This window comes from Oryzias latipes, chromosome 16 (assembly GCF_002234675.1).
Source record: "Oryzias latipes chromosome 16, ASM223467v1".
Lineage (NCBI taxonomy): Eukaryota > Metazoa > Chordata > Actinopteri > Beloniformes > Adrianichthyidae > Oryzias > Oryzias latipes.
This window is the reverse complement of record NC_019874.2, coordinates 11,464,253-11,490,018: the sequence shown is the minus strand read 5'-3', so window position 1 is coordinate 11,490,018 and position 25,766 is coordinate 11,464,253. Positions and strand designations below refer to the sequence as shown.

The 25,766-nt window shown below is 40.5% G+C and overlaps 1 long non-coding RNA gene across 4 annotated transcripts in view; it reads right to left on the bottom strand.

Annotated features, from left to right (window-relative positions):
• LOC101157968 overlaps positions 1–24,334 on the bottom strand; it is a 119,528-nt gene extending 95,194 nt beyond the window's left edge. Inside the window, exons 1-2 of one of the 4 annotated variants that reach the window (XR_002291942.2) lie at positions 24,200–24,334; positions 22,516–22,887 (exon numbers count right to left, since the gene is read on the bottom strand). This is a non-coding gene — a long non-coding RNA (uncharacterized LOC101157968). Of the gene's footprint in view, positions 1–22,515; positions 22,888–23,457; positions 24,168–24,199 lie in introns of those variants that run through there. The other 3 variants (XR_002291940.2, XR_910209.3, XR_002291941.2) reach the window with 3 other exon arrangements.
• Positions 24,335–25,766: the final 1,432 nt, after the last annotated feature.

Sequence of the window (25,766 nt, the reverse complement as noted above, 5' to 3'; positions counted from 1 at the left end):
GATGGAAACAAGGCTCATGATAGATCTCAAGGACCAAGATCTGTAAAGATATACTGTACTTGGTTTTATCAGCATAAATATTGTTTTGTTTTTTTTTTTTGCTACAAAGAAAATAGTTAAAGAAAACATTTTTGGACTTTGCTTATCTTTTCAAATTCTTACTCATCTGCTGAAGCTGTTTGAAATCTGTCAGGTCACTCTTGTGTTTACTGTCCAGCTAAATTCAGAAGTTTAGCTGAGTTCAAGCTTTCACTTTTTATCACCTTCAGCAAACTGCCATGTGCTTCGCATGTTCATTGATCTTTTTAGCTAGTAGCTACGTCTCATTGAAGCCACGCGCTCATCTGAACCTCTTTATATGGGTCTCCTCCTAATGTTTGCACATCAAGAGTAAAACCCTCTGACAAACTCACAAACCATCTGACACACAAACACATTTTGCTCAGCGGCACCACTAGCTGTACAAAAAGGACAGTTCTTCTGCCAGCGCAACACATAGTTGGCGAACACTAAGAGGCTGTCACAGAGTCTTCTGCTCATTTAGCACTACACACACAGTCTGGTGTACTCTGCACTCAGCAGAAGCTTGAACAAAACAACTCTGGATCATCTAGTGGTAAATTGATGTTAAAAACATGTTTAGAAGAGTGAAAGGTAAGGCTTAAGGAGAAAAAAAATCCACTTGAACTGGACCTCAGCTGATGCCACATTGAGCTGTCCACATGGCTTTAGAAACACACATTCAAAGACCATTTCCAATGAAAGGTCCATGCAAATGCATTCACAACTCTGACCTTTATGTGTGGCTATGCAAGTTGTGTATCTTGTTTTTGGGCAATGTGAACACACATTGAAAGTTAAACCAGCTCAAACTTTGGATGGCATTCCCTTTAATTCATGGACGTTCCAAACCATTTGTAAATTGTTCATGAAGTAGAAATTAATGGTTTGTGCCCGTTAGGAATTCTATGACACCAGGTCTTTCATTTATCAGAATAGAGCTGAGAAAGACAAAGCCTGGAGCAAAATATGCATTTTTTTGACTTTTCGCCCCAAGCCTCTTCCAACTGTGACTACATGCGCTAGCATTGGGTAGCGATGGTCCAGTTCGGACTTCAGCCATCACATGCCTAGTGTGTATGTAGCATCGGTCATATATTCTTGGGTTGTCCCGGCCTGTGGAGGTTCATAGGCAAGAATGGTTACAATTTATGCAGGTGTGTCTTGCACTTCCCTTAACCCTTGTGCTATCCTATGGGGTCCAGATGACCCGATCCTTCCATTTATGCGTTATCCCTACCATGACAAAGGTGGATAAAGGTGAAGAGGATTTAATGTAATCCATGGACACCAGTGAAAAGCACATATTATTGAAGAAAAAAGGTTCAGCGCACTGTCTTGTTGGGTCCAGATGACCCCACTCCCAATGTTAAAGTGCCTAGGATAGCACAAGGGTTACGGCTCATCCTCCCATCTTAAGGGAAATCAGAAAAATGGAACATACAATTTTCGCACAAGTGGTTAAAGTATCGTGAAGTATTTATAAGAATAATATACGTTTCACACACTTATGACGTACGGGTAATGTTGCCGTCCGGTGCCCTTACGCCACAGTCTAGTTGTTAGTAGGGCTCGCACACTGGCTCGCACACTGGCTCCTTCCTGTCTGCTTGCACAGGGTGTGTAGTTGGAACATAATTGCCTGTAGGATGCACACATAAACTATGCTCTGATTGTCTAATTTCCTAATTTTGTAATCGCCAGACTGCACAAAAAGATGTGTACTGATCACTTGGACACATTGTGCTGACCAAAGGGTTTGGGGAGGTTGAAAAAAATGGAAAATCCGCACAAAACGCCTGTGTCTCGCCTTCTTCACCCTTTTATTGATTACTGTTTTGCTGGCGTCTGCAAAATATCCGGAAAAAATAAACGTGAATGAATATTTTCACTCCACGGATTCACCGTGTGGTCTACAACTTTGTTATTTCCTTCAGGCCACCTGCTTGCTCCATACAGGTTTGGCAATTTTTCACATGCACCTTGTCTGATACTGTACCACATCTGTTTGTGCATTGTTGTCGCTTGGGTCCTTTCCTTAATATCTTAAGTACTTGGTGTCTTGGGTTGGGAGAGGTGTTTTTTCCTCCTTATTTTTGGGCCTGTGTTCTCGAATACAAAAAAACAAACTACTAAATTCCATTTGTGTTAAAGCCAAAATTGTAAACCGACTCACTAGATGCAATAAATGGTAAATGGCGTATACTTATATAGCACTTTTCTACCTTCCTCAAAGGCCCAAGGTGCTTTACAGTCACACACATTCACACTGATGCTGCCAAATACTGGCACCAAATACTGGCGACAAACCTTCCACCAGAGGCAAGGTGTGGTTTGGTGTCTTGCCCAAGGGCATTTTGACATATGGGCAGGAATCAAACCTATAATATTCCAATCAGGGGTCGACTACTGCCACCCCGTAATAATGCACTCTCTGTGAGTTGTGTCGATGTAGAACAGTCGTTCTACTTTGAACTCCCGGTTAAGGGTTGGGTATGCCTATTTTAAGGTGGCTAACAGGTTCAGGGAGTTCTCAGAAACATGGGCTGTAGAAAAGGTTCTGTGGTATGTTACTGCTGATGGGGATGTCATTTTCTCCTTTTAACAACTTTGCTTACTGGTACATAGCACTTACTTAGAGGCTTTGTCACTCACCTTAGTTGTGTGTATTTGAGGTCATATATATGTAATTCTGTGGATGGACAGTTTAAAATTGAAAAAATCAATCCATTTTTACCCCTGCAGACCGCTCGTATTCACCCATGAGGGCAGTTGTGACTTTAAGGCCTTACCCCTTATTTATATTATTTTATCTACAGTATAGAAGGCTACTAAAGCAAAGTATAATGTTGTTTTCTTTCCAAATTAGTAAAAAGGAATGTCCACCTAATGAAGACATGAATGGTTGACATGAATTCTAATGGTTCCTCTGTTGGTTCTGCAAACACAAAACACAGCTCTATCTCACAGCATATGTACACACACACACAAGCACATATGTCAGACAACACTTTTTGGCACATACACAAAGACACACTCTATCACATGCAAACACATACACAATACAGGCTCCATAAACATGAGAGAAGCTCCTGATAATGGCCAATCACAGCCAACTACGGTTTGGAATGGCTCTAGTCCTTGAAGTGGACATTGTGCTCCGTCTCTAACTTTGAACTGGCGTCCAGATATTTAGAATCAGAGGAAAGCCATCAGTCAAGAGCAAAACATGCGCCATCAGTACCACTCAAGGCTTCATAAAAGCCGCGCACTACCAAAGAGGTATCTGACTTATCACTGGGGTGAAGGATGACAGCGAGCGTTTGTGTGAGCAGTCTATAACAACATGGTGATAATGCTTTTACACCATCTGTATCTTTCATCTGCTCATCCATCTCTGCGATTTATCCTGATAATAAGCACATCATGCTGCGACTGGAGTAAGCATGCTTTCACACAGATAGCCGTGCAGCTGACTTTCATCAGGAACAAATACAATCTGGTGTGACAGAAGACACGAATTCCCCCGAGGGCGGCTCTCACTGGAGGTTAAGGTTTTCATGGGAATTTCATATGCTGACAAAGTCAAACTAATTCTTCCAAATTAAGTAGACGCATGAATGCAGTCATCGGGATTAGCTTTGGGAGAAATATTATCCCAATTTATCTAAAATATTCTCTCTGATTTGAAGTCCAAAGTTTAGCCAATGAAAGTTTTGCTGACGACACACTGTTTCATGTCCACATGATCTCATTAACCAGAGTCAGCAAGGAAAACTGCTTTCGAGTCACATGTCAAGCAGGAGAGCCAGAAGAACAAGAGGTTGTTGTGAGCACACAAACTATTTGTGACTGAAAAGTTCAGTACAAATAAAAAGTTCCCTTTCTTCAGTTTGCAAACCCACTTATCCAGATTTAGATTATATAATAAAGAATGTTGATTTCATTAAAGTCATGACATCAAAATCTGAATTAAGCTTGTAAATATCTTTTCATTCACTATTTTGTCACAAAGAAAACTTTTCATTTTCAATTAAACTGCTGCAGAGTTAAATTAACCATTAAAGCCATTTTAATGACTGTTGTTTTAGACCTGACGACCTGCTGAATTGTATCAAACCAACTAATGCAGACATTCAGTTCCTTCAAGAATTTCTTGTTTTAGAGGTTGTGAGACGTTGTCCCTCATGCTGTGGATGTTGCGCAATTATCTCCTTTACACAATCTGTTTCACAGGTCCCACACCAATGTTCAGCACAAGGTCAGGGTTCTTGATGTGCTGGTTCAGGTCCCGGCTCTTATGATGCTACAGTCTCCACCTAAGACATGCAGAGGGTATATGAAATATGTCCTTCTTATTCCCAATGCTCCTAAAAAACACAATTGTGTCTTTGATAACGTTCAGGAATGTACTGTTTAGATTCTAGAAAGATCCACCCAAAAACTTGAATTCATCTCAGTATTATGACAGCATCTTTATATTTTGAATTTTGGTCAATCATGTTTGAGAACGCTTAAATGTTAATTCCATAAATTAAAATGAATACGTTTCTGTACAGACAAGGACAGTACAGAACCACAAATTACAAGAAATGTACACTACACTTCCTAAGGAAGTTGAATGACATGTACTGCATATTCCACACTATAAGGCGCACTTAACCCTTGTGCTATCTTAGATTAGGTTTGTGCCGATGGACGATATCATCGTCCATCGTGATGGGTGACTGACATCCCGATGGAGAGACCACCATCGTGATGCCACGCCCCCGCCACGTTGCGCGTCGACACCATAAGCCGCGGTTACATGTACAAAATATCTTGATGGGATCAATGGTCGGATTAGAATCCAACCGTGTAGATGGGCCCAGAAAAATGTTTTCAGAATATAAAAACGTTCACTAAGGTCACAATTTCGGTCGGAATAAATCATTCGCACATGCGCAGTATTCGCACATGCGCAGTTTGAAAACCGGAAGGGGATATAACTTCCGCCGAGCGGCTTTTTTTCCAAACTTTATTAAATGTAACAATTCAATACAAAACGATAACAGCACCGAGCGGCTATATATATTGACATGTCAGCTCGGTAAAATACGAGATGATCTTCTAAACGTGCTTTTAATAATGTTACGGTTATTATCAAACACCTGTTCGCTCATCATTTGAATTTTAATCCGTGTGGTCAGTGCTTTTTCTGAACGGAGCCAGGATTAGCAGTATGCTAACACGGGCTAACAACATTAGCTTTGGGTGGCGCTGCACGTAAACGTGTAAGAATAACATCAGCCTTTATTTAGTCGGGACACGACTGGAAACACAAATCCACGTGATTGTTTGAATGTTTTCTAAGGACTGAGCGACATTTCTGCTTTGATGCTCAAACCGCTGTGTGTGCTGACGATCCGAGCTGTGCTCAGACACACGTTTAGACCCGGTTCTGAGTTCGGTTGCTTGTACCCCTAGAGCTGCGGGACGGATCGCAGTCTTAAATCTCCCACACATACCGCTCATGTACCCCCCCCCCCCTTCCCATCAAACACAAAGCTTTAAGTCTGCGCTCCGCCGGTCCACTTCACTAATTAAGTGCGGGAGCGAGTACACTTCTTTTCTATCTTGCTTGTTACTTTTTCTGTTAAAGTCACTTCCCTCAGTTTATACTGGATCATCGCGGATTAACCATTAGTTGGGAAATAAAATGAAAAAAGCAAAATAACGAATAGCAGTTATATTGAACGAAAAATGCAAAAATACCCCCCCCCCCCCCCCCCCCCGACGATGTCATCGTCCATCCCGATGGTTGACAGCAAACATCGTCAACGGCCAAATTAGGGGACATCGCCCAACCCTATCTTAGATGACCCCACCCTTACATTGACGTGTTCTTCCTACCATGACAAAGATGGATAAAGGTGGAAAGATTTCATGTAATCCATGGACACCAGTGAAGATCACGAATCATTGAAGAAAAAAGGTTCAGAGCACTGTCTAGTGGGTCTAGATGACCCAGCTCTCACTGTTAAAGTGCCTAAGATAGCACAAGGGTTAAAAGGCTTAATTTAAAAAAACACATCAGTTCTCCTCATAATCTGGAGTGCCTCATTTATAAATATTTATGTGGATATATATATAGATATTCATGGTGTTTACTGATGTCAAAGTGATTTTGAGAGGTACACAGCGTTCTGTCAAAATGTCAGTCTGACATTTATGTAAGTTGCAAACAAAGTTGTGTGTTATTGTGAACATGCTAACACGTAGCGGTTTTGAACTGTCTTTTTTTATGTAGTACTAGCGAGATTGGGAGTTAGCGTAAAAAAGTTAGCGTTATATGATCATGTCTGTTTTAGAGGAATCAGTGTGTTTTTTAATGGGTTGCAAACAGATTGGGTGTTATTGTGAACATGCTAACACGACTAACACGTAGCGGTTTTGAACTGTCTTTTTTTATTTAGTACTAACGAGATTGGGAGTTAGCGTAATACGATCATGTCTGTTTTAGAGAAATCAGTGTGTTTTTTAATGGGTTGCAAACAGATTGAGTGTTATTGTGAACACGCTAACACGACTAACACGTAGCGGTGTTGAACTTTCTTTTTACTATGTATTACTAGTGTGTAATTATGTAAGTGACGTCAAACTGTTGCCTAAATGACAGGTTTAGCTCTGTACTTCAACTTAAAGAGACTGTTGACTGTGGAGAAAACCCATGTGGAAAAATATTCACAAATTTCTATGCGCTTAACAAATGTGATTAATGAAGTTAGCGTCCATGTTGACCTCTCCAATCGGCACCAAGGCCATATAGGAATGGAGCTTTAAACCCCTTAGGCATTTTTATGAGTTAATGTGTGACTAAGAGAGAAAAAAAAGAGTGTGTGTGTGGATTTGTGTGCGAATATGCATATTTGTAGTGTGCGTTTCTGTGTCTGTGAACACAACATGCCCTGAGGCATTGACAGACGGACTCTTACCCATGTTACAGAGACACACACAAACACACACTCCACTGCCTCGCTAAATAGTGCATGAGATAAGAACATTTGGGCTTCAAAACTTTACACCCCATACTCCCTTCTTATTGGAAAAAAAAAATGTTTTGCGATCCCTCCCCTTTAGACAATAGCCCACATGGGTTGGACTGTTGAAAGGAACGTCCGGGGAAGGGATGTCCTGACGGATTGATGAGGAAATCTGATGCAGACGCTCCGAGCTTTAACTGAGCTACTTATGCATACATGGGTAACATTTACGCGCATAAAAACAGTGTAAACAGACATTAGCAGACACTTCACACATGAACACCAAGGGAGACCAACAATCTGGTAAAGACACAAACACAATCTTGGGTGTTGGAGCCCATCCTATTCATCGCACCACGAACAGGTCATCTATTTATCACAGATCTGCATAGAGACAAGTACAGCTAACACCCATACATGCAGACACTTTAGAACCACCAATTACCCTACAGTGTTTGTTTTTTAGACCGGGGGGAGGAAGCAGGAGCAGCCACAGGAAGCCCATTCAGCACACAAGGAGAACTCCACCGACAAATGTGACCCAAGCAGGGATTTGAGCCCTGCTCCATCTGCACAACAAACAATTGTGTGCAGAGGCAGGTTGAAGTCTGCAAGCCACATCCTTTTCAAAAATGACCTGAGTGATGATGCATCTGCTCCGACTTACCTCATAAATCATTCACAGCCGGCTCATTTTCACGGCATCTCACTTGCAGAGTCAAACAACTGCATTAAGAGAGGAAAGACGTCAAAGGCAATCTGGTTGAAAGAAGTCGTTCATCCTTCCTGTGAAGTGAGAGGTAACCCGAGCAGGAAGAAACACTCTGAGGATGCAAATTCTCACAGAGTTCAAATGACAACAAGCCGCGCAGCGAGACGGTGACTCATCACAAGACAGAAGCAGTGCAAACCCTCAAGCTAAAAGAGGTTATTAACGAGCCTTCTTCAAGACAATGGCTGAGAAAAGCACACTTGTCTTTTAGGCCCTAATGCACTCATCCAGACAGGAATCTGAAGTGGCGGAGAGAAAGGAGAAGGAAGGGACGCATCAAATCTGGAATAAAGAACGGGACAAGAAATGTCCATGAGTACAACCGGGAATTTTGAGAAGAAGAGCAAAAAAAAAAAAAAAACTCTTTAAGAAGTATCCCAACTGTGGCAGGCAGAGAGTACTGGCAGTGAGAACTTTGAAATACTACAACAAACCCGAGGAGGAGACAAGCAGGAGGAAACGAGAGTACAAGACAAAGTGTGACTGGCAGGGAGAAGGAAAATACAAAACAAAGCTGTGAAGGCAGTGTGCGGCGGGGCGTGCGAGCGAAAAGCCAGGATGACGATAGAGGCTCCAACACAGACGGATGAAGGCAGCATTACTCAGCAGGGATTCTCCAAGTCCTTTCTGAGGACACAGTCCAAGGGAAAAGAATACTTTCAATAAAAAAGGCAACTTGTCTGTCCTCCACACTTTTTTAAAGTCCCACTCTGATCATCTTTTAATCTATTGTAAAAGTGTGGCCTTTTAATTATGAATTAATTATGATTATGCTATGATTAGCAAAAAATAACAATAAAAATTAAGGTGTAATTTTCCAGGACACAGTTTCTGCAGAGCGCCAGGAGTTCGTTAGACATTTGCCTCTGAGTTGTAGGCAGGGACTGTTTAATGCAAAGTAAGCCTGCTCCCATTTCCCATCATCCCTGTTTACACTCTCTCTTGCTAGCTTCCAGCCCCTCACAACTTCCTACTTCCAACTTCCAACAAACCTAACATTATTGGTGCAACAACAATGGCGAACAATATCGGAGCAATCCAGCCGTACAGTTTAGATCCAGATTCCAGCTCCGACGAGGAAAACAAAGACGTACATGGATCTATTTGTCTGCAAGTGGATGCATCAGAATGAAGCGGGGCAGGTAGCTGAGCTTCTATATCACATCTACAGGCTTTTTCCATTTTTTTTCTACTCCTGATTCACAACAATTGGAATAAAGAAATAGACAGAAATGCAATTTTATGCTTCATTTTCTTCATATGTGTCATATGTGTCATGAGAAAAATACTACAAGAACATGTTAAAAACACCAAAAACACAATTATCATCACAGATAGTGCTTTAGCTCGGACATCTTCACGATAAAACCATCTGTAGTTGAGCCGGTCACCATCAGAAAGCCAGTAAACTAGTTATCTGCCTAAATCATAGAGAAAAAAAGAATATAAAGATTAACTACTTTTTCATTTTGAAACAGTACTGATCATCAAATATGACTTTTTTCCCCGCTATCAAAAGATCTGACAGAATATTTTTAGACTGTCGAGAAGCTCCAGGGACAGATGGATCAGCGCAAAGTGGCAGCATGTTATCAGTCTCAGACAGATTGAGTCCCACAGAGACGAAAATCATAAAGAAAATTAAGTAGAAATGTCTGGAGCGATGCTTTCAAGTGAAAACAAATCGGTGCTGCGAGTTCAGAAGAGTTCTGTAGACATTTTAGCCCGGCTTCTTTGTGATCGTCGCATTAGCATTCCTGTCAGTGTGTCGCAGAATGAACTGGTGGTGAACTGAAGAGGAGGCCGGCTCTACATGTGTGCTGTGACAGCGCAGCTTGGCGCTGCGTCCAGTCGGAAAATGAGTCCGACAAAGCAAAAAGATGACACTTAGGGAACAACAGAAGACGTCCATGTGTCATCGAGTTCCGTTCTCACCCGACATGCGACGCGCAGTCAAAAAACTACGCTAAACGTGCATTCTTGAACACACCTTTAGCCCATGGTGTTCACATTGGACAAGCAGGGAGGGGCTTCTTCTTTTATTTCTTTTTCTACTTTTTACTAGCGCTCTGTCAAAATCTCAGTCCGTTTTATTTATAAATTGCAAACAAGATTAGATGTTCTCGTTCTCTTGTGTAGCAGTGTTGGAATGGGTTTTTTTCAAGTGTTACTAAAAAGTTTGGGAGTTAGCTTAGTCTTAGCGGTATCAGTCTGTTGTTTTCCATGCAGCAAACAAGGTTGGGAGTTATGCTCCATACGCACTACACTCGTTCAAAAACACGCTAAGCGCGTATTCAGAGAGGGGCTTCTTCTTCTTCTTTTTCGCTCTTTACTAGCACATGTCTGCCACCCACAGTTGGAAGAGACTTGGTGCAAATTATCAAAGCAATGCAGATCTTGCTCCAGGCTTTGTCTTTCTCAGCTCTATTCTAAACATGAAAGTTTTGGTGTAACATAACTTCAAGTTGGGCACAGACCGCTACTTCTCTTCATGATCAATTTTCAAATGGTTAGCACTTCTGTGAATCAAAACGGACACCATCCATGGGTCATTACGAAATCAGTCCCTGATTGGTTCAAGCTGGTTCACATTTCAACACGTGTCCAATGGCTCCAAATTTGTACATAGAGCCTGAAAACGGCTGTAGAAACTTTCACACCGACGTGTGAATGTGAAAGTTTTGACCGCAGAAGCCCGAAATGCACAAGACTTTGGATTGGAGGTGGCTGCTTGAAGGTGCGTTGCCGAGGGCGATGTGAACGTAGCTTCAGAAAGGAGAAAAATGTTTGGAAAACAGAGAGAGGTCATATTTGCAGGTGTCCTTGTGTCTGCATGTCTAAGGAGCTCCGTTTCACGGTGTCAGCACCTCCCATTACCGCACGCACCAGTGAGGACATCAGAGAGCCCTGCAATGCTCTGTCTGCATGCAAACAACTGCACCTCAGAGACCAATGTACACACAGCAAGAAGAAGGAGAAGAAGAAACTCTGATTGATCTGATGCATGCTAGAGTGCAAGCGGATTATTAACGGAAAGGAATCCTAGAACGTCTTCAAGGATTAACTTCATATGCAAAAATATTCAGATGATTCTGAAATTTTTTTTATTTAGGTTTCTGGTCAATGAAGTCACATTTTCGCTTCTTTTCAACAAAAAGACATTGGCAAATCTGTATTTTTAGTAAGAACCTTAATTTAAACAGAGTTAATAGAATCTAAAAAAAGACTTCAAATGAAGCTGATGATGGACCACGTGAAGGGGAACTCTAGCCTGCATGGGACAACTTTCTGAGAGGCCGATGAATGCATTATTGAAGCGGCGATTCATGCCCACTCAGCTCATTTGTCTGCAAAAAATGAACCCCTCAACCTGGGAACCCGAGAAGAAACTTGATCTTATGTCAGTCAGTGTTGTGTGCTTAGTTTTATGAGAAGCAGAGCATGGCCTTAGCTTGAGGTGTTGTGAACATTCCCACAGGCTGGACGCGCTGAATACCTATGTTTGCGTGGGAGGAATTTCTGTGTCTCTGCGGATCACACACACACACAAACACACACAGTTTGACTCACAATCTAAGTTTATTCAGCAAGGACATTTACAAGTACCCTGAGTTTGACCTAGCGAGATAGCAACACAGTGCATTACAGAGTCGCTGGGAGCGGACACATTGCGATTAGATGCAAAATAACTAGAGCGGGGCATGACTTGGCCTTATGCAGCCACTTTTTCACCAGATATTACACACTGACCGGTGCGCCTTAAAAGCAAATACATCAACCTTTTATGTCCCCCTGGATTTTTTTATACTGTCCATAAAAGCATGAGCTTGAAGTTGCATTCTTGATATTATGACCTTAGAAAAATGGAACCGACTCACATTAGTAAAGGGTGAATGCTGGAAGAAATGTTGAGCTAAATATCAAGCGTGGGTCCGTGTTTTCCCGTGGATCCGTGTGCATCAATCATGCATACTGTAACCAACTTGGAACTGCTACATTATTAAAAGTGAGACGTTCACTTGGGCTTATTCAGCCCATTTCCAGGCACTCAGATTAGGCGCCGCACTGGACTGGAAAATCGTGTCAATGCAAATACTCTGATGGGAAGCTTTTTTTTTTTTTTTGTGAGGCGTAATCTGCCTCCAGGAAGCCCAACCTTTTTTTTTTTCAACATTTAGCATCATGCGGTTATAAAATGCTTGACTCTACACATGGAGACTTGAACATCACATTGCGATATACTATCTTATCAGCAAAACATGGATTTTAGGGGAAAATCTGATAGTTTGGATGGATGAATTTTATTTTAAAAAGCGACAAGGAAGGATACAATTTATAAACTTAAAAGTGCTAATCCAGTTAGCATGCTTACATGTGTGACCTGCCAATACGAGTAATTTATTTTTTTATTATAGCATCCTAAACCCAGAATGAAGAATGTCAATAAGCTGCCGTAGATACAGTCTTTATTCATCTTTAACCCTTGTGCTATCTTAGATGACCCCACCCTTACTTTGACGTGTTCTCCCTAGCATGAAAAAGGTGGATAAAGGTGGAAAAGATTTCATGTAATCCATGGAAACCAGTGAAGATCACAAATCATTGAAGAAAAAAGGTTCAGCGCACTGTCTAGTGGGTCTAGATGACCCAACTCCCAACGAACGTTAAAGTGCCTAGGATAGCACAAGGGTTACCCCGCATAGGCCCAAAGTGTCTCACTATAATGTCTGATATCTCAGATCCTGTTAGAGGATCTCAGATTATGTTAATAATCACAACTACGTCATTGCACCCGCCAAAGTAAAAGATCGTTTCAGGCTTAATTACATTTATTGGACTACAGAAACCTTTGTTTCTTTGTAAGTTTTGTAGGCGATGACATTTTCTCTTGGTTAAATGAAACCAAACATAAATAAATAAAAAACGGAATAACAAGAGTACACGGACGCTCATGCAAATGGAGATCGGTCAAAGTACAGACATGTCCTCATTGCTGCAGTCATCGCGATAAAATCAAAGTTTAAGAAGAAGAAGAGCAAACTGCTGAAAGCATTTAATAATATGTGTTTTTAAAAAAATTGCTTAGTTTCAGATTTGCGAGATATGAATCTTCACAGACATCTTTTTACAGATTTCATTGTGAGCAGTGGCATAGTCCACATGTGCTGTAACTTATTTGAGTGTCATTTTTCACGTTGCTGCCTGAATTTGAATAAAGCCAGGTTATGTCTTGCACCATGTTCCTACTTTACATAAGTTCATTGGTTTAAAAATAAAGTTGAATGAAAGACGAGAGGATCTTATTTGTGGAAACTGGTTTTTCCCCAAAAACTTTAGTAAAGTAACGAGTAGTGAATTACTTGTTCAAATAAGTAATGAGTGACGTAATTGATCCAGTTACTAAAGTATAGTCATCAATTACTTTTTAACCTTTGTGCTATCTTAGCACACCTTCCACCCTTCCACCCTTACTTGACGTGTTATCCCTACCATAAAATATGTGGAGAAGATTTCATGTAATCCATGGACACCAGTGAAGATCACAAATCGTTGAAGAAAAAAGGTTCAGAGCACTGTCTAGTGGGTCTAGATGACCCAACTCCCAATGTTAAAGTGCCTTGGATAGCGCAATGGTTAAAAGTAATTTACCCAACACAGGCGGTGTGTTTGTAGCTTAACAGACAAAAAGAAATGCCCAAAGATAAAAAAGAAAACATTTTCATTGATATTAATACAGGCATTTAATGTAAACCATTAGGATTTTTATGCGTTTTGAATTCAAGACATATTTTCTTGAATGAGATAAAGTTTGTTTTTTCTTAAAATGGGAAATCAAAGGTAGAAATTTAAAGTGACACTTCTAGGCCAAAAGAGTTGGACTTTGAGTCAGTTTTTTTTTCATTCCTTCATGCTTTTCAGTTACATTTTTTTCCTCACTGCCACCCCCTCATGCAATAGTTAATGTTTTTTATTTTCTCTGATCATGTGTTGTTTTGTGAAGTAAATAAAAAAATAATTACTGTCAAAAAATATTACAAGCCCTGTGGCGATCAAATGACGGCAGATTCCAAAGCAATAGTCGGCTTTAATGACACCCCTGCTCTACAGACTTTGCTGCTCCGCTTTAGTTTTAGCGCAGCCGTGGTGTGACTGACAGTTGCAGCATATTACTTACTACCTAGCACAGAGAGACGCACATCTCTGGATAACTAAAGAATTTCAAGGAAAGAAGATGTGAAAAACAGACATATTTTTGGGTTATTTGTGTGAAGATAGAAAAAAAAAGAATAAAAAACTCGGCCTGTCTTGTCAAATTTCCTTTTATCTTTGAATTATTCATGAAGGCAACTGATAAACAGCAAGACTTTGCGAAGGAAACTTAGCTTTGAAACACTTTTAGTGATTATAAAGAGACAAAATCCTGTGGTAGCGTTAGCATTAGCAGTAGCTTGTACAGGAGATAAATCGAAGAAAAGATGCTTTGTACCAGACTATAGCTTTTAATTTACACTGAAACTCAGCAGCTTAGCTATGAATATAGGCTAAAATAAACTGTAATAAATAAACTGTACACCGTCCCTGTTAAATAAACTATATAAAGAAACAGAAAGAAAGGTTCTCAACTTGAGTTAAAAGAAATAACCCACAAAACAATTTGTTTTTCATTACTCATCAATCAAATATTTAATAAGCTAGATATGTAGATAGCCATATGGCTTAATCTGTTTCAAACTGTAGTTACTATGCGTAACCCTTGTGCTATCCTAGGCATTTTAACATTGGGAGTTGGGTCATCTAGACCCATTAGACTGTGTGATGAACCTTTTGTCTTCAATGATTTGTGATCTTCACTGGTGTCCATGGATTACATGAAATCTTTCCACCTTTATCCACCTTTGTCATGGTAGGGAGAACACGTCCATATAAGGGTGGGGTCATCTGGACCCCACAAGATAGCACAAGGGTTAAAGACTCACTCTGATTAAAATTTGTGTTTTTGGTGTTTTTAACAATTTGTTCTGACATTGTGAATCAGGAGCAGATAAAAAAGATTACTATGGGTGGGCCTCCACATCCCTGCTCTGTTTGTGAGAACATCTCTGAGTTGGTCTCACTCACAACTCAGGGATGAACTCCTGCCGCTCTGCAGATACTATGTCCCAGAAAATGACACAGGTTTTTTTTTTAATGTTGGCAAAAAATGGCACAAAAATAACTTAAACGCCACTGGAGACACATTTAAAATAAATAAAAACATAATCAGAGTGGGACTAAGAACTGGAAATAACCACATCCTGTGGAATACACCACTTGTTTTAATTGTTATGTTATATCGTCTTGTATAAAATTAAATTTGCCTTTGAGCTTTTTATGAAATTATGGCAAATGGTTGATGTTAAAGAAAACTCAGGAGAGGTGTGATGTCCTTATATTGTTTTGTTTTTTTTCTTGTGTTAATCATGCAGTTTCCTAGTAACTACAACTATCTTGAAGGTGTATGTTTATGCTCGTGGCCAAACCAATTAAAATAGGTGTTTTAATTATGGAAGCAGAACTAGCATAGATATTTAAACTCTTAATCTAAGTCATGCCTCATTCTCTCTTATCTGGTTTTAAATGGGAAACAAATAAACCAAATTGCATTGAAAAAAATATGACTATGATGTGTGTATAATAAATGCTGTCAACTGAAGATTTACTGACTTAATACTGTATCATCACCCCACAGTCAATCACTGTATTAAAGGGCATGGAACTGATACATCTAAACTGTTCTGTGCTTTTATTATGCAGCCGTGTTCATCCTCTAATGACACTTATGTGTGTTTTTGTGTCTGTAAAATCACAGCCTGGTAATCTCTTAACCACCAGACAATAACAGATTTGTCTACGATAAAATCCCAGTCTCTACGCACATTTCTGTAAACCAGGCAACTGCACGGTTCTGTACCGTTATACCTGACGCGTGCTTGGAAGCAGATTTCGTTTTGATAAAACCCCCCAGTCTTTAGAGGGATTACCAGTCCATTCCCAGACGGCAACATGCTGTGCATTTATGGAGGTAATAAGTTGATCTGTAACAGACAGATAGGCAACTGGCAAAAAGCTGTTATTGGAAACTGTGTCCCCATATCTATACGTGGGCTAAAATGAAAACAATATCTTTAGAGATGCTTCGACTTGTCTCATAACACACCATGTGAGCTATCATCCCGTGAATTTTTGATTTTGGCACTCACTTATATTCGTTTTCCAACTGATTTGCCATGCACTAGTGTGTTGTTTTATTTTGTCCCAACAAAAACCCACGGGACAACTGTGCTGCAGGCAGAAAAAAGTATAATAAAACGGAACGCAATATAGATAAATATCAATCTAAGCTGACTTTTTCTGTATCAAAAGTTTTCTGCTAAAGTATTACCAGATTTATTTCCTGTATTTTCTGCATTGTTGGATTATAAACCATATTGAATGGTCTAGTTTTGAACTTATGTCATTTATAAGGCACACCGAACTTTAGGGCACATTAAGTGAGACAAAAGAGTCAGAGAAAAGTCCATTAGTCAGACTTTATTAAAGTCCAAATCCAAATATTTTTTGCTCTATTGTAAAATAGTTCCCAGTGGTCTTTAAGCCGTTTTTAGCCAAAATCAAAAACCCTGTTTTGAAAAGGGTGTATTCAGATTGGAAAACCGTTTGTTCCAGCCAGGGTCCGCTTAAATTGTTCCGGGTCATGTCCTGAACCTTGCATTTGGTTTGTATTCAGACTGCCATCAAGTGGCCTTTCCTGTTCCGGACTAAAGCTTGTAAACAAAATCACATGACTAAAGATCTCTTTAGGCATTGGTCAGGAATTATGAGGGCAGATAGAGGCAGAAATTACGGACGTCCTGCCCTTTACAGTAATTTTACCAATTCAAACTTTATAATTCGACCGTAATGATTATAAACATCCAGCAACGCGTTGCTTTATGCTGCTTCATGGTTGTTGTTTATGACATTTAGATTGTGAGAAACAATGTCTATCACGTTAAAATTGCTTTGATGAGTCTGAATTCATCCGATCACATTTCAATGAGTTGCTGTGTCTCATTGCTGCAGAATTTGCCACTGAGTTGTGGACGGGACTGTTGGCGTAGAGGTAACACTCCCCTGATAACCCATCATCCTTTTGTTTACACTCTCTCCTATTAGCTTACAGCCCCTCACAACCCCAAGGTAACTTTAGAGAGGCGACAAAAATGGCGAGCAATATTGGAGCAATCCAGCTGAACAGTTTTCCAGCCAGGAAAATGTGAATGTATCTTTTATCTGCAAGTGGATCCAACACGTTTAAAAAAAAAAAAAAACATTGCTACATGTTAGCCACACTAGCGTCACTATTCCTGCAAATCCCAATCTTGTTTCCAAGAAAACACAGTCCTACATTCCCAAACGTTAGCTAAGTCAGCGTATTCACAATACCTGTAACTCCCAACCTTATTTGCAACACATAAAAACAGACAGCTAAAACAAACGTTAATGTGATTACGCTAACTCCCAACCACAGTCCAACACTGCTACACGTTAGGGTGGCAGTGTGACTATTACTGTGACTTTGCACTAGCTCTGTGACTAGACACTAGCTTCCAGGCTTGTTGGTAACACGTAAACAAAACACAGTCCGACACCGCCACACGTTAGCCACACTGGCGTAGGCACTAATACTGCAAATCCCAATCTTGACAATTCCAACATGTAAAAAAACAGACTGATACCGCTTAAATAAATGTTACTGGGACAACGCTGTGACTCCCAACCTCATAAGTAATAGGTAAAAAAAAAAATCACAGTCTGACACTCCCACACGTTAGCTACGCTAGCTACGTTAGCATATTCACAATATCTGTAACTTCCGACCGTATTTGCAACACATAAAAGACCAGACTGATTTTGCTAAAACAAACGTTAATATGACCAAAGTCCAACACGCTACACGTTAGCCACGTTTAGGCATTCACTACAGGCCCACCTGTAAATCACAACCTTGTTTCCAACATGTAAAAAAACAGACTGATATCCCTTAAACAAGTAACTGTGACTATGCGCTAACTCCCAAGCTCATTAGTAACACGAAAACAAAACACAGTCCGACACCGCTACACGTTAGCGACCTTAGCATAGTCACAATAACACTCAAACTTGTTTGCAACTAATTAAAAAAACAAACAGACTGACATTTTGACAGAGCACCATGTACCTCTCAAAATCGCTTCAACATCAAGCACATCCAAATTTTAAGGTGTACTTTTTTTATAATTAATGCTTTTAAGTGCTCCTTATAGTGAGGAAAACACGGAATACACCAACTTTTCTTTCTGTTCCACAATCTGTAATCAGTGTCATATCAAGTCTTTTGCAGGTGAAGCTACAACAATATATTGGCACAGATTTTAATAAACTACCATGCTCTTGATGGCTGCAAAAGTGAGAAGCACTCTATAGTTATCTGTCCACGCCTTAACACAGAAACTGAAAGGACCACTTCACACAAAACAACTCCTGCACCGCAGTAGCAGTAACGCAAAGCACCAACCACAGAAAAAAGCTGGCCATGAAGCGGAGTCTTTATTATTTGAACTCTTCTGCTTTTAGACTCTATTTTCTCTGCATCCTTGTTCTTTCCATCTCATCATTTCATCGTTTAGCCTCTTTCTGCTCCATCTCCCATATGCAGCCGCTTCCCATCTCGCCTTCCCCTTCTTCCGACAGTCTGCCTGGTGTGCAGTCATAAAGAAATAATTTATTCGCCCCCCCCCCCAGTGCTGGTATGTATTAGCATGGCAGTAAAGGACGTTGACTTATCTCGTGGCCACAGCCGCTGAGCGTTAAAACGAAGCTCCGATAGCTGGCAACAGGATGACTGCAGAATGCTTGTAGCTTGGAGAATTAGGCCTGTCGTTACGATTAGTGACGGCGGGCCTAATGTTTTCACTGCACTGTCATTTACTCTACCATAGACAGAGAATGAAGTCTTGTGTGACTCAGTTTTCTCCACAAAGGGAGGATCAACCTAAATTCAGCTGGTAAGAGAGAAAAAGGAAACAAAATTATTCTAAAAGAAGATTTTGACTTCACTTATCTTAAGACGTTTTCGTTCCTCAGAAGTCCTAAAACAACTGATATAGTGATGCTTGGGAGCAAAATTAATATCAGTTCAACAAAGACTGATCCAACACAGAAAGTGGTTCTATATTTAGATGTTTGCTGCTCGATGAAGAGGAGATAAAACCAAGTGCGTCCACATAAAGTTTATCAATGTGGCTCCTGAGAGAAGGTTCTTGCGTTTCCCCACGAGCTACAAACAATGAGAAGTTAAAAATAAATCTGATGGCTTCCTGAGGGTGACCAGAAGATGTCTGTCAGAATTAGGCTCATGGTGGTGATCAGTTACACCAGGACTGATACTGCGTTGGAGTCTAATCAACTCTACACAACGGCAGCCCAGCTCAGAAAGACGGATAATGAAAACTGGATGAGAATTTTGTTGATTCCTCTCCTGTTTAATTACATTATTGTGTTAAAAAAAATCAGAGCCAGAGAAAAACAATGTCCTTAACCCTTGTGCTATCTTAGATGACCCCACCCTTACATTGACGTGTTCTCCCTACCATGACAAAGGTGGATACCATGGACACCAGTGAAGATCACAAATCATTGAAGATAAAAGGTTCAGTGCACTGTCTAGTGGGTCTAGATGACCCAACTCCCAATGTTAAAGTGCCTAGGATAGCACAAGGGTTACCGACCTACTGCGATGGAAATTGTGGGAAAATTTTTCATTTTTCTGATGATGGAGGACAATATAAGGAAAATGAAGCCTAAATCTGCATTTCTCAGTATTTCTATGTTCAAATCGTTGTGTCAGGAGCAGACAAAGAAATGCAGTTGAAAAGAGATTGTATTTGTGATGCAGAAAATACACTGAGCGGGCCCCAAGCTGCCTGCTCTACTCTAGATGACTAGATCCATGTTTTGCTCGTCTGAGCTGACATCTGGCTCAAAACCGTACTGCTGGATAGCTCCGATATCGCTCGCCGTTTTGTTGCACCAATAATGTTAGGTTGGGGTTCTGAGGTGCTGTAAGCTAGTGGGAGAGTGTGTAAAACAAAGAAATGATGGGAAATGAGGGCAGGCTTACTTCGTGCCAATTGGCACAGCTCAGAGACTAATTTCTAAGGTACTCTTGCTGCTCTACAGAAACTATGTTCCAGAAAACATCACAGTTCTGTTTTATTTGGGCTACAAACGGTATAATCATAAATAAAGGACCTCTGGGACCGATTTTACAAGTCAAATGATGATCGGTGAGATTCTGAGATAGCACAAAATCCTTTTGACATTAGGTTTAGAAGCAAATAGATTGAAATGTATGAAATAAATATCCGGAATGCTGCATTGGGCTTGCATTATTGATAAGCAGTTTAATAAAAGCTGCAGATTCTGGTAAATATATATATACATATATTTTAAATGTAAACAAGCCCATGCTGGTGGGAATTACGTCATGTTTACCAGCGGTAGTTGTGCTCGATTTAATCAGCGCTGTACCAGGAGAGCAGAAAGACACAAGTCAGTGAAGCAGACAAAAGGTTATGGGAAATACCAGCATGTCTGGACAGCATCAGAAAGAAATGCTGTGCATACTTTTCCCCCTTCTGACTCTGTCTGTTCCGTCTCCTAAAGATCCATGGCTCATCGCTGTCTGCACATACGCAGCACAGCGTCTGCTTACCTGGAATCCCTCTGATCCAGTCACTTCCTGGCTTTTGCTTGTGTTTATGCCTCAAAAACAGCAACAACATTGGAGGAGGTTTTTTAGGCTGATGCACATCATAGGAGGTGTTATGTGACTGAAAGATTGTTCTGTTCTTGTTTTAAAATATATTATTTGGGAGTGAATGACAGCCATAAAACCTCCCGATAGGAGGAAATCTGTCCTATTTGATTGGATTTTGCTCATTAAGTTATTAAAATGAAATGTCTTGGTGACTGATGTGCTTAGTCTGCCAATTAATCTTAAATGAAATGTCAGCTCTCCTCGCTCCTTCAGCGTCCTCCTCGCAGACTTACAGACTGCTTACAGTGATGGAGAACTCATTTCTGTGCAGACACGGTAGATTAACATCAGAGCGTAGCCCTGAGCCACATTCCTATCTCTGCTGCAGAGCAACGCATGGTGAAAATGTGATGCTGCAGCACCATGTGGGCTGCCATGCACAAGAAAGGGGCTTTAGGGGCCGAGCTTGGATGCCGCTGTTGGCTCTCATTGGCTCCCAATGACATCATTGGGTGCAGAGGAGGAGAGAGAAAGGAGCGGATCCAACTTTCCCTCCTTCTCACAGGAGCGTTTGTTGTTGGATAAGTGTTTGCGCCTTAAAGCAACAGGCACTGTCACCTCAGTGAGCTGAATGGTTCAAACTTAGAACCCACATGAGCACACACTGCCGTTCGACTGATGAAACGATTTGGCGCGCCGCTGTTTAGAAGAACCTGAATGACTGGAATGACAAAACAGAACCCACAAATGGGGTTGCATATGATGCACATTAAAAATAAAAAGAAAAAGAAATAATCCCCATGGTATTATGTCATAAAAAAGTAAATTTGTGGGATTTTTTTTACATTTTAAACAAAAGTCCTTCAAAAACACAATATCCAAAGGGTGGGGTTTCCTTCAATTCGCTTAAATGCCCCCGTTTAAGTGACCCACTCGTGACATTAATTCACCTCAATCAGGGAACACTTGCCTATCTTTTCAGTTTAATTTCGAAAGAGAAAAAAAACGGAAAATGACATAACGGCACATCCAAAGTCCGGCACATGAGTCAAATTTCCAGCAGCGCCCAGGCTCCTCTCCTAAAATCAATAACATGCAGCCCCCAGCGCTTTCTAAGACCTGTATGCATGATTTCTTGGTTGTGATTGGCTAAAATGACGTTATGACCCGTTGAAAACCTGTAAAACAACCTGTGGCGACTTGACCTTCAGAGCCTTTAAGACCCACTCCAATCGAAATCCTGTTTTGGGGGATTTTAACATAATTTGTAGCATTTTTCTCATGTTGGAGGACAAATAAAAACAAATCGAAGATAAGTATTTCTTTAGACGGACAAAATGCCGTTTGAAAAAACTCTCAGTTGCAGTGGGCGGGCCAACGCCTCCCTGCTCCGCTCCATTCCGATGCATCCTTGTTGATGACTAGATCCATGTGCGAGCTTTCAAACATTCATTTTATGTCACAGAACCCAGATTTAATGCTAATGAAAGTTTTTATTCCAGACAGACAATTTCATGATTTTATTTCTGATCTTCAAATCACAAATTCACAGTAATTTGGGTAAAAAAATGTAAAATGCTAATTTGTCATGCATTCTCGTTCTATGTGAAGAAATAAGTATAACATGGCAGAGGGGTTCAAAGAATGCAGGCAGAGTGGTTGGCCCTCTTTACAAAAACTTTGGACGTCCCATAAGCTCATATATAAAACACAAAATTGCTTTAAAGGAAACTGCAGCAAAAGCGAAGAGGTCATGTTTGACCATGAGGATGTGTGTTTGCAGCGGAACCTGCCTTGTAAAACAAGTGGCTGAACGAGTCCCACTAAAAAAGTAATCTTACCTGGGTGTGTGCAAAGGCCCAAGGAGGAGATGAGAAGCAATATCCTGCTGTCCTGGAGGCTCTGGCCTGGGACGCGTCTCCCAGAGAGATTTACGGCAAAGAGGTTTCATAATCCTCAAAAGTGTCTCCACAAGTTTCCAAAAAACAAAAAAAGCTGCAATCCAACTGCATAAGGAGTTGAAGTCTAAATCCTCCTGTGATAAAGCTAAAAAGAAATTTAAAAAAGTGGAATTCTCTTAATCCTTCTCTTCTTGAAATTCGTTTGATTGGTGATTCTGAGCATCCTCCACGGAAGTTCGGCATATTTTTTTTTCCTCTTTACCTCCCACAGGACCGAACGCTTTCGCTGGTTAATCTGTGTTTAAATCCCACCTGAAGACAGAAAAGGTTTTTTTTTAAAAGTCAAAATAGGATGAGAGGGCTGTAACTAAGCAACAGTCAATGTAACTGACTTCAAGCTTTTAACAAACAAAGGAAGTTTTCAAATTTTTTGGAGCGTTTCAACAGGTAAAGTTAAAGCTCGGATCTCTTTTTCTCATGAGAAATGTCAGTCTAAAAAGAAAACCACTTCATTTAGTGTCAAAATTCTTTTGTTAACTCATATAAAGTCTAATTGTAAGGCTAGAATGCGCCAAACAGTGAAAAATCTATTTTTAAATAAATACTTTATTGCTTTCCCCTTAAACTGAAAGATAACCTTTCAAGCTGATTTTTCTGGGAAGAAATGAACTTCCAAATGTATTTAAGGACTAAAAAAGAACAAAAGAAAGTCTAAAACTCTCAAATGAATGTCTAAATATAATAAAGAAACTCCACAAACTCGCTCCAAAGAGTTACAAAAGTTCTATCCGGGTGGTCAGGCGCTTCCCTCCGTCGATGTTCTTTGTATGGGCTGAGAACAAAGGAGCCTTACAGTAACAAAGACGCAGCAGCGTCAAATACCTGTTGATCTGCTTCCAGGACGCTCTGAGAAGTTTGTAAACGCGCCCACGTCTGCGCTCATCTTTACTTCTTCGGGTCATCCTCTACATTCGTGCGCAACAAGAAAAAGTTCCACTGCACCAGGCTTTTGTTTGAATTTACACCTGATGGCTTTGTGCTGACTTCCCACACTGCAGTAAAAGCAACTTCGCCAAAAAAACAACACACCGCTGTCAAATGAAAACATGGAGCAAAAGATGGAAAAAAACAAATTACATCAGAGTTAACAAATTGCTACTTTGTCTGTTTTTACGCGTGCTTAAAACATCCTTTACGCGCAAACTTCTGCCGGGCTTTTTTTTTCTTTCTTTCTTTGTCTTTGAGTGTTGCAACATCCCCAAGAGACGAAAAATTCACACAAAAAACACCGGAATCAAGACAAACTCCTTCTCACCCACATTTAGGCGCAAAGACAAGTCATCGTGAGCAGCATACGTAGGTCTTTACTGGCTAATGTGGAGATGCGTCTTTGAGCATCTCCTCAACTTCTCTCCTCAACGCGCATCAGACAAAGGAAAAGGGGGACCGCTCCTCTCCCTCTCCCTGCTCGCCGCCGCAGTCTCTCTATGTCTCTCGCCCTCTTGTCTCCTGCTTTGTGTTCAAGTTTGGAGCGCTGACGCACCAACTACAGCCCGCAACTTTTGACTGGAAATTCACTTCAGGAGTGAGGAGGAGAAAAGACGCAAAGCGGAGTCGCACTCACCTGCGGGGCGGCTCGCCGGCTGCGCGCTCCCGTGGGCCGTAGAGGGGGGGGCTGAAAAAAGTTTGTTGAGGGCACATCAAGCTTTGTGTTGTGGAGTCCCCCTTTGTCTACACGTGTGATAGATGGATGGGGCTCCTTTTTGGCCGCGCCTAGTTCATTTCGCTCTCCAAAGAGTCCCGCCCTCTCAAAGTCAAACAACTACTCACACAATATTAGACCCAGGACTGGCTGGAAAGCAGACATAAACTGATTTCAAATGTTTTTAATCAACCAAAAAACACATCAAAACCAAAATAAAAAAACGTTTAGTGGAATGTTTCTACTAAAAACGTTTAGTGGAATGTTTCTACTAACTCTTACATTAAGACATATTTAAAAAAATATATATATATATATATATATATAATATAAATATATATAATATATATATATATATATATATATATATATATATATATATATATATATATATATATATATATTTATATATATATATATATATATATATATATATATATATATATATATATATATATATATATATATATATATATATATCTTAAAAATGTCACTTACTTCCTCTGGCACTTTTGTTGATCCCTCTTTCATTGGGTCTGTCCCAAACAGATAAAAGAACAACAAAAAGGCAGCGAAGGCTCTATACTAGAACATGAGGAACGAGGACAATAGTGTGCTCCTCTTATAGGAAAGCTACCAGCAAGGATTCATCCTAAAATATCTTAAAAAAAATATATAGCAGGTCTCTTTTTTTCCCTTTTAGGTTAGAATTTGCCTCACAGCAGCTGTGAATGATGCCGAAAACATGTCAAAGGTGCGTCAAACATGTTGTCTTGTTCACTTGAAGGTTTCTGAAAGCGTGAGCTGGGATTGTGTTTGGGACTTGGGGATGGGATGGCGTTGGGGGGGGGGGGGGGGCAGTGCTAAATCTGGATCAGTGGTTAGGATATTGTTGCTTTCATTGGAACTGGACATTAACGTGTGGACTTGTTGATTGGTCGGGTGTATGACATCACTGCGCAAACTTTTTTGTGGGCGTATGGAGGTAAGTTTGGGTGGAGTTAGATGGATGGATGGAAGGTAGTTGGGGGTCAGGAGAGTCGGGTGAGTGGGGTTGCTCTTTGATTTATTTACTATTTATTATTTATTTATTGGTGTTTACTAGTATTCTATTTTGTTGTTTTTACCGTCACTCTAATGGTTCCAGGAAATACTATTTCACTTTGTTCGCAATGCTGTTGTATGAAAGACAAAGGGCAATAAGATTGACTGTCTTACTGATATATGATGTCAGATGGATAGGTGGATTGATTGATTTATTGGTTGGTTGGTTGGTTGGTTGGTTGGTTGGTTGGTTGGTTGGATGGATGGATGGATGGATGGATGGATGGATGGATGGATGGATGGATGGATGGATGGATGGATGGATGGATGGATGGATGGATGGATGGATGGATGGATGGATGGATGGATGGATGGATGGATGGATGGATGGATGGATGGATGGATGGATGGATGGATGGATGGGTTGGTTGGTTGATTGTTGATT